This window comes from Zea mays, chromosome 2 (assembly GCF_902167145.1).
Source record: "Zea mays cultivar B73 chromosome 2, Zm-B73-REFERENCE-NAM-5.0, whole genome shotgun sequence".
NCBI lineage: Eukaryota > Viridiplantae > Streptophyta > Magnoliopsida > Poales > Poaceae > Zea > Zea mays.
Window position 1 is genome coordinate 147,681,543 of NC_050097.1, and position 10,254 is coordinate 147,691,796.

Consider the following 10,254-nt stretch of genomic DNA (forward strand, 5'->3'; position numbering starts at 1 on the left):
GTTACCTACGTTATCCCTGGAATATTCCCCTCTCAGGGGTTATCGCAGGTCATTACAACGTGATTAAGTACAAACATGGACAAACACACTATCAACTCGGCCCACACAGTGGCTTACAAGTGGGACCCCGTAGCACGGGGAGGTTACACACGGCCCCCCATTACAATGACAAGCGGGTAACGACACGTAGTCTTCATGTTCCACGCGCTCAATCTTCGGTAGTCGCAGTGGCCTTCGCCACCCCCTGTTGCGATGGAGAGCGCCTAAGCCTTCGTCCGTTCTGTACGCTCTCTCCGTCATGGAGCTCTCGCCCTTCAGTCTTTGCTTGATTTTGCTTTTCCTCCGACATATTCCGCTTTTGCTGTGTAGACGACCAAGCAAGGGTGTGTTGCGCCTTCGCCCCAACACTATGGGTGCCTGAGATCACGCTTTGCGCCAACAGTTGTGGCTTCTCGGGCAACTCGGGCAGCAACAACATCTGCCAGACCTGCTTCTTGGCCACCATGGCTTCCTCCACCTCTGTGTCGCTGTCGTCCACGGCTCCTCGTCCCCGTCCACGATAGTGTTCCAGTTCAACGACCAGCAGCAACATCCGAGGCCGCCTGTGCCGGCGGTGTTCGCCGACGAGATTGCGTTGCACCGCCCCAGACACTACATGCGTGGTGTTCGCCAACGGGACTCTGCACGCGTGGTAGGTAGGTTGCTAGGTTGGTTGGTTCCTAACCTTCTTTCTTCTGGTTCTCGAGCAGCAAAATAATAGTGTCATGTTGTGTTGCCTCTATATCGAAATGTAAAATAAGATGATGTCGTGTTATTGCCACTTAGCTTCCTGCATCTCGATATTGTTTTGATATGGGTGGATTTCTCCATTGACGAACACAAGGACATTCTTGTCCATCTCAATGTGAACTCTAAGCGTCCACCAAATTGTTCCGAATAATTTTCAAACATCTTGTATTTAGTTTGGATTGCAAGTTAAATTGTATTGCTTCTGTGCCTCGTGAAGGAAGCACACATTTTTTTTGCTAAAAAAGCAATTTGTAAGTATTTTTGTGGTCCCAAGTTCGTCGAAATTTCAGATCCTCCACCACGCTTGATCACTGAAACAAGAATTACGGAGCTGAAGCACTTGCATCATGTTTGGTTGGAGTAATGAATTAGTACGTCCACCATTTTTTCATGGCGAGCAGGTACTATGTGTAAACGTGCAAACGGATATTTCACTCCATTAGATCTAGATCAAATGGTATGTCATATTTAGCACTTAAACCCTTCCACGACCATCTAGTGTAGCTTTATAAAAAACTCCCCAACAAACCATAATTGTATCTACCGTTGGATTAGGTCTAACGGACAAAAAAGTCTACTTGCACGTTTAACCTAGTATATGCTTATATATTAGTGGTTGCCACTACTAGAATGATAGATACTTCGTACCTAGTGCTCTGCTTTTCTTTACCTATTGCTTGCATGGTGGAGAGAGATCTACGACGATCTATGCCAATACTAGTAGTATGTTTCATGCATGGTCACATACCCAACCCAAGTGTTGTGCGTGCGTGCGCGCGCACGTACCGTCTGATTGGTTGCATGTAGTAGTTCAGCCGGGCTATCCGAGCTGAGCCAGGATGAGCAGTGTCTGGTTAAGCTCATGCAAGATATATTTGTTTGGTTGCTTATACAGACTTATGCAGACTGGTGTAGACGTTGTTTGGTTGGTTGAGAAGATAAATAAGATATTATTAATTTTTTGAAATATATGTAGCATGTGTGGTCTAGTTTTATTCAGAAAAATATCAGAAACATAAATATAAAATCGGTTCGGCAATTAATTCTTTTAATTAGAAGATATAATAAAAATAGCCTAAAAGGCCTTCTCGATTTGCGTGCCAGAGCATTCAGCTGCATACGACCAGCCTGCACGAGCGTATACGCGCGGCCGAGGCATCTCCCACGGACCTGGCTGAGGGTCGTGTTTTGCATCTGCTCAGGCTGTACGCGGACAGATGGAAACCAAACACTGTGTGCTTTAAATCGCCGCGGGTGTAGCTGCACACGTGGTGAAACGAACCAATCACGCGGGTAGTATCCTGTGCTCACCGTGTTCTAGTCTACTTCTCCACACCATCTGAAGTGGCACCGGCACCGGCACCAAAGCAGAAGCCTCCTTGTAACCCTAGCTGTCAGTCGGTAGCGTAGCAACAATTGCCAAAGACACAAATAATCACACGTCAACAGAGTTTTGGTTTAATGCTTGTAACCTGAAAACCTAAAAGCATCGTGGACGCCCAACATGGCTAAATTAGGACAACTATTTTTCGCTCTGATCTAATACTCTAATTTTACTTTTTAATAAAATCTACATGGATAACCAAGTAAGTTAGTATAAGTAAGGTTTTATCTAAGTGTTGTTATCTCTAAATGGAGTTACGCACCTAGATTCCAGTCCTACCAATTAGACTATAACTAAGCTACAAACGATAAAGCGCACAATCAAGTAAAGCAATATAAATATGGAAGCATAAATGAGCTAGAGATGCAAACTTCCACCGACATGCCAGTATTTTTATCAAGGTATCAAAAATCGCGCAAGCTTCATACTAATCCCCATTGGAGCCATACACAAAGGGTAGCCCACACGAGGACCAATCTCTCGGATAGGAAAATTTGTAGATAGCCACGAGCCTTCTCCATGCGCAAGTGGTGCTCCGCTTCCCGTCTCTATCGAATGCTCCCCATTATCTCCACTATCAAGCTTCTGGCTAAAACGCGGAGGGTCTCGTTCCTTCTAGTACATGATGACGACCACCCCATAAACACAGTTGGTATGATCTCGCAAGACGCTCGTCACACTTGGTACAATTACAACAATGCACACAAGCGTCGATGGGTTTGAAGGTGTCTAACCTCGCTCTAATCAACTCGACTTAACCTAGAGCAAGCACTATAACAACGGTCTACCTAACCTAATCAATTTGCAAAGCACCTTCAATCACTAGTGATCTTTAAGCACTTGAGTGTCTAAGAGCTATAGGATTGGAGTCTTGTTGGTGTTCCGTATCTCGCTTCGACAAGTAAATTTGTTGTGCGCGTTCTGGGCTCCGGATGGTGTGTGCAGAGGGCACAAGATTTATACTGGTTTGGGCAAAATGTCCCTACATCTAGTTATCGGTGGCTTGTGCTTTCAGCATCATTGATGATCAAACTTGTATTAGGGGTTACAAGAAGTTGAGAGAGGGAGGAGAGGCTCCTAGATCTCTTATCGGTGTGGAAGTGGAGCTTAGAAGTTGTAAGCTGGAGTTCTAGCTAAGTCTTGGCTTGGCGGGGGCTTCGACCTCTTGATCCTCGTCGACACTCCTCCTGTTTGTCCTTGTGGGTTCGTCTCCATCTAAAGGCGTCCGGTCCTCCCCAAGTGTCCTTCGGTTCCTTTTTCTCGATCCTCTTGTCTAGAGGCCATCCTCTCCCTTTTATAGGTCGAACATGGGTCGGCCACCCGTGGGTGAGTCCACGCACACTCGTGGGGCCTAGGGATGCTTGGCTATTGTGTATTTATCGCGGGGAAGCGACGGTGCTAGGCGCCATCATTCTGGTTATACCGACTCCTGGCTTTTGTAGCTTGGGGCTTGGTGCAGTCCGCCATTTAGTGCCCTGCGGGAGGTCTACGCGCTCAAGCCTAGTCCGATAGGCCATAAGTGCACCACGGTCTGAGGGTGCATGGGCTATTAAGGCGTCGCAGTCAGGGGCTTGTCATGAGTGCTATGTGGCTCGAGGGTCCGTAGGTCATGAGTGGGAAGCGGACTGGCTCCCATACTACGGTTCGGTGCCAAGTGTAGTTAATGTGGCTAGTCATTTATGGCGGTTCGGTGCCAAGTGTAGTTAATGTGGCTAGTCATTTATGGCGGTTCAGTCTGGGGCCGGGCGGGACACCTACTCGAGTGGTTCCCTTTCGACACGCCCGTCCTCCCTCCTCAGGCTCCACCACGCCTGGCCCCAAGCTCGGTGCCGCGGGGTTCGACTAGGGGCGGGTCCTTCTAGGGTTGGCGCACCTGCCTCTTCCGACTGACTAATGGGCCCTAGCGATCAGGGGCTCTTTCCATAGCACACTCACTGACCAACGTGTCCTAGGGACCAGGGATCATTTCTCCGATATTAGCCCTCGAGCCTCTGAGGGGAGAGCGTCTCCCTTTAAGGGCTTATAACGGGTCAGACGTGTGTCCTGCCCGCTCGTTCCGCGAACAACTGTGACGTTCCCTCAGAAATTGGTGCCACGATGTAAAGCCCTAAAATTTGAATAAGGTAAAAAGATAATAATACATGTATTTATATAAAAGTGTTTTAGGAAACTATATAAAAGACCCTTATAGGAGTAATGTATTCCTTGAAGTGTCTATATTAACATATGTTATATATTAGAAATTACTTTCATAAAATAATAATAATAATAAATACAATTCGAAATATACCTCTAATTTGACTAAATCTCAAATTAACATTCTAATGAAATAAATGAGGTGTGTGTATTTCATGTTGAAAACATCACCTAAATAAAATAATAATGGTAAATAAGGTAACTAAATAAATTGGTTAATATAAATTATACTTGCACCATGTTGGATTTTTGTATGTGCATATTTGAATTGAGTTATAAATTTTGAAACTCTGGATTGAATTCAAATTTAGAATTTTGAAATTTAAATAGAAAGAAAAACAAAAAAATAAAAGGAGACCTCTACCACTCTTGGGCCCAAACCCCCCCTCTCGGCCCAGCTCACCCTAGAACCGGCCCAGCCTCCTCAGCTCTGTGCGGCCCATGTGGCTTGCGCCTGCGGACTCCGTCGGGTCGGTCCCGCTTGGCCAGCTCCCACCCGCCTGCGCGTAAGTCACAGCTTCATCCATTGGGCACTGACGTGTGGGCCCGAGACGTCAGGTTCATCTCTATCCCTCCCAACCAGACTCCGCGGCAGCCTCCGTAGTTCACGATGACTTGGCACGGGCGCTTCACCAAACCACCGCGGATCTCGCTGCTCGCCCCAGCTCGGACTTGGGCGCAGCCTGGGTATAAATCTGCGGTCGCTCCTCCCCAAACAACGGCGCGCGGAGAAGAAATAAAGAGAGAGCAAGGGAGAGAGAAGGAGATTCCGGCAGCCCCATGGCACCGTCGTCCAGTCTGCGGTGAGTGTCTGAAGAGGATCGCCAAGACATAGTGATGCTGCGGTGGCCACCAATCCATCGTTAGAGGGCGCGAATCAGTGAGGGCTGCTCATCGGAACTGAGAACTTGTCGCGGTCGATCCTGGTCTGAACCACCTGCTCGGCCACGGTGTCTGGTTTGGGTGAAGGAGGGCGCAGCGGAAGACGTTCGAGGGAAGCTCTAGGCGCGGGATCCACTAGAACACCGTTGATTTCTCACCTGAATCATGGCTCCGCCGCGGGCCGCTTGGTTGCATGGTCGGAATTCTCTGCGGCATGAACCCTGGTAAGCAAGCCCCTACCAAGTTCTCCATGTCCTTGCCTGCGTGTAGCGCTGTGAATTCTGGGGATTAGCTCACTAAAATCTCGATGGCGCTTGACTCCGGCGAACGGACCACCGTGAGGGCCGCCGCCGTGGCTTGTGTCTAGGGGAGGAGGAGAACGCAGGGGCCGTTGATCGATGGATGGACGCGTGGGATTAAATCTGCGCATACCGGTTCGATGTTTCACTCTGGACCGTCGATCGTGGATCCGGGGGCTCTGATCTGATAAGTGGTGTGGATAGATATCAGGCGTGGATCTCGGATCCATCGGCCCATGTGCCGTACCGGTTCACGGGGAAGTGAGATTTAATCTGGGCCCTTGATCAGTGATCGAGCGGCCAATCTTCACCGATACCTCTTCGTTCTGGTTCTTTTGCATAAGAGCCCCTCGTCTTTCACAAAATTGAACCCGCCATCCATATAGGGTTAACCTGAGTCTGGGGAGATTTGCGAGCTTGCCCCTGATCTCTTGAGGAATAATGCGCCCAGTCCAGTGAGCAGTGGAATTAGATAATAAATTTTGGAAAATGATTTTTAATACAAAAAAACTAGAAACTTGTATAATTCATAGAAAATTCATATTAAGTCCAAATTTATCGATTCCAGTTTATATAATTTTGTAATATTATTGTTTACCAACTAGTGTCTCTATTTTGACATGAAAACAATATTAAAATTAATCTTCTAATTAATCTTGTACCTAGCACCTAGAACTTTTGGAAATTCGTAACTTGAAATCCATAACTCCAAAATTAATGATTCCTGTTCCTAAAATTTTATTTTAATGTGTAGGTTATTATGTATTTTGTTTACATGTTTGGTGTGATGTTAATTTTGCTTATACACTGTTTGTATGTATTGCTACGTTTAGCAGTGAGGATACGTGTTATCAGAAGAGCAAGTTGGTACCTGGAATCTCAAGTCCCGGGCAAGTTGTGCCCTTGATCACTTCTTTTTACCCACTCATGTTCTAATTAACCATAATGATCTGCATAGGTTAATTTTGATGGGACCTAATAGGTTACCCTAGTTTGACTATCTTTATACCTTGTTCACCACTGAACTTTTTGGGTAGTACTTGCTAGTGCTATATGTGGATTTGGGTATAGAGATACACATTATTCATGATTACACTTTTGTTATCAGTTGTTATTTACTGTTCATGATAAGATCATTATGTTAATTGGAACATGGAGCAACCACCCGGGAAAACAGTGCTACCACAAGGGTTTATGGACGCCCTTGGCTGATTAATTAGGAAAGCTAGTGGAGGACTACCTTACCCGAAAGGGGCAAGGGCAGTAGGGGAGTGGTCAGTGTAGGGAGGTCCTTGGGATGATTTTGGTGTGATGGCGGTCATGCGAGGGGTCCCTGAATTGGAGCTTCCTATAAACTGTAGCGGGTTTTCTGAAGCTAGTGGAACTTTGTAAAGGCCTCGTAGTGTTACCCTGCCTCGCCTCCTCGGTAGAGGTGTATGGGAAGTCGCGATCCCTTGGCAGATGGGTAACATGACTTGGGGGTAAAGATGTGCAACCTCTGCAGAGTGTAAAACTGGTATACTAGCCATGCTCACGGTCATGAGCAGCTCGGACCCTCACATGATTAATTTATGGAACTAAATTCAATTTGTCATATGCATTGCATCGCAGGTGATGTTGTTACTTTTGTTCTACTACTTAATTGGGTTTGGTATTTACTTATACTTAGTAATTGCTAATAAAATTTTGACCAACTTTAAAAGCAATGCTCAGCTCTAACCATCCTCTTTGGTAAGCCTTACACTTCACATGAACTCCCACCTTTGGCGAGTTCATTCACATTATTCCCCACAACTTGTTGAGCGATGAACGTATGTGAGCTCACTCTTGCTGTCTCATACCCACCCACAGGTCAAGAACAGGTACCGCAGGATAAGGCGCATGGAGGATGATGTGGCGAGTTCGTGAGAGGTCTAGGCCGTCGTCTCCCAGTCAACTTTGGGTTGCTGGACCGTTGTCTCCTTATAATGTAATTATTTATTTTGTATAGAACTCCTATTATATAGTAAAGATGTGATATTCGATCCTGTGCCATGATTCATCATATGTGTGAGACTTGGTCCCAGCACACCTGGTGATTATGTTCGCGCCCGGGTCTTGGTGCCCCTAAAACCCGGGTGTGACACACGACCATCCGCCTCCTAGGGTGGAGTCGGGTGCCCTTTCGCCCCCTATATAAACATTGGGTGGTTGCTCCCCTACAGGTCATCCTTGACGTGTATGTCGAACTCGTCTCCAATTGGGCCAGCGATCGAACTTTGAGCTTTTCCAGTTGTCATGCTCTGTCGGTTTCAAGCCGATGTAGGCTTCTCTCCTCGAGCTTGCCGACCTCCTCTCTCTGCCTGATTTTGCTCTATTCTTTCCCCCACAGCAGTGTGGTCACAGTTGACTCGGAGACTGCATCTTGACTGTGCTCCACATCTCTTCCTTTTCCACCTTGGGTGCTCAGTGTGGGGTTGCGATGCCTTTCACGCGGCGCAGGAGGCCACTGAGGTTGAAGCCGAGCTACGATGGGTGTAGCTTGTCGAGGCCGACGGTCGCATTGCTGGTAAGTCGTTTGATTCTTGCTTTTATGGTTTTTTTCTCCATTTGTCTCCTTTTCTTATTCTGCTCGTTTCTCGTGGCAGCCTTAGAAGCGGAGCTCGAGATGTTGCGCCACCACTCGGGCCAGCTTCTGGATTACGTTGGGGCCCGTGGTGCCTCTTTGATCAAGTGCTTGGGTAACACCACGTGCCTTGTTCGGTACATTGCAGACTTTGGCGTTTATCGTTGGACAACATAGGGGATTAGGGATATGGACGCATCAATTCGGAGAGGGAAGCCGATGACAAGAGAGATGGGAGGGGTGGAAGGGGATTGCGAACGAAGAGTAAAAAGAAATAGGAGAGTTGTGGATGTGAAGTGGACGACTAAATAGGAGTTGCAGATGCGCCGATGCGGTGGGGGAGCGAGGAGCTGCGAATTAATGGTAGGGCACAACAGGGATGACCAAACGAGTGACAGGTAATTTATCCATGGGGCGTTGGGCCGCGGTCGGGACACCCTAGGCATGGTATGCCCAATGGATCAGGCCGACACGGGCACGTCGAGCAGCTGGCCGTGCTGGGCTGGCACCGGGCCAAATCTGTGCCTGGCATTGGGCCGCTCGATGGGCTCGACCCATATAGGCATCTATACTTACACCTAACCCTAACCAAATGCAGAGGGGCCACCGCCTCAAGGTACAATGCAGAGGGACCACCTCATGTGAAGTGATCGTACATTATAATTTTGAATATATACTAAGAAATAAAAAAGGAACGCTTTGAGCCATAAAATCATTTGTCTCAAAGAATCGGAGTTTTCCACGACGACAACCCTCATCGTTCTAAAAACTCCGTAGAGTCTGAGTACTGTAGCTTAGCAATTGGGCGATTAAGAGCAACTCCAAAAGGATGTTAAAAATTTTACCCCAAAAATTGATTATTAAGAGCAGGCTAAAAAATTTTAAGTGTGGATTATGATGAGTAATCCAACAGTTCCTTTAAATGTGACATGTGGCGCAATCTGTACAGTCGTCGGAAGGTCATGGATGATCTGATACGTTGAGGAATGGATTGGAGAGGGATGGAACACACCAAAATATGAGGGAGAGGAGGCTGTGGATGCGGGACGCTAATTTTTTGGAGGAAGAATGAGAGAGCTGTTGGAGTAAGAAAAATCATTATTATTGACTAATATCTGTTTTGGGGTTAGTTTACACGTTCTTTTGAAGTTGCTCTAAGAGCATGTTTGGTTACTCTAGTCCTAGAACTAAAGTTGAATCTAGAGCCTAAACTTTAGTCTCTATCATGTTTGGTTTGGTTTCAGAAACTAAAAATGTTGAGAACTCATTAAATGACTTGTAAGAAGATCAAAACACATACCCTTTACCTTTGTTCTGCCACTATACTTCTCCCTAGAAGGGCTTAGAACAGAGTAGAGTAGGTATATTTTTTTGGTATCACGAAGAAGAAAGCTTCAATGCTTTCAGCTTCCATTTGTCCTGTGTACCGATGGAGTCCTTTTTTAACCGATGATGGTAGTCCGATTCTCTTTCGCTTTTGGTTCTTAGAAAGCTTGTCTTTTGCCTGTGTGCTCTCTTCTTTATTGGGGTGGCTGCTAATTGCTACGCTCCGATCCGTCTCATGACACGCCAGTGCTTCTAGAATTTTTAAACTTATTTCAAAACAAATGTATTTCTAGCTATAAGATCATGTATCACTAGTTACCCTTTTCTAAATTTTTTTGTATTTCTAAAGTACAATGATTGTATCATCTTAGAGTTTTTTTATAGATATATGCATGCGTGTCGTGTGTGATCTCTTGATAATATATTGATTTCTTCGTCTCAAGGCTAAAAGGTATATTTTATTATTCTACTAGGAGAGGCCTGTTGACACCTTTTCGGAGGCGCCAATTACTCAAGAGAACCAGTGGCGGTGCTCTCTGCACAGGGGCGGACGGTCCGCGCGCTGGGGCCGGACGGTCCGCGGCCTGGTGCGAGGCGGCGGTGCTTTCTGGTCAGGCGCGGACGGTCCGCGGCACAGGGCCGGACGGTCCGCGACCTGGTGCAGGAGCCCGAGTTCCCTGCCTGACGGCCGGACGGTCCGCGCCCTAGGGCCGGACGGTCCGCGCGTGCGCAGGGGCGGCAGAAGACCGCCGACGGCGCCTGGATCTCGCTCC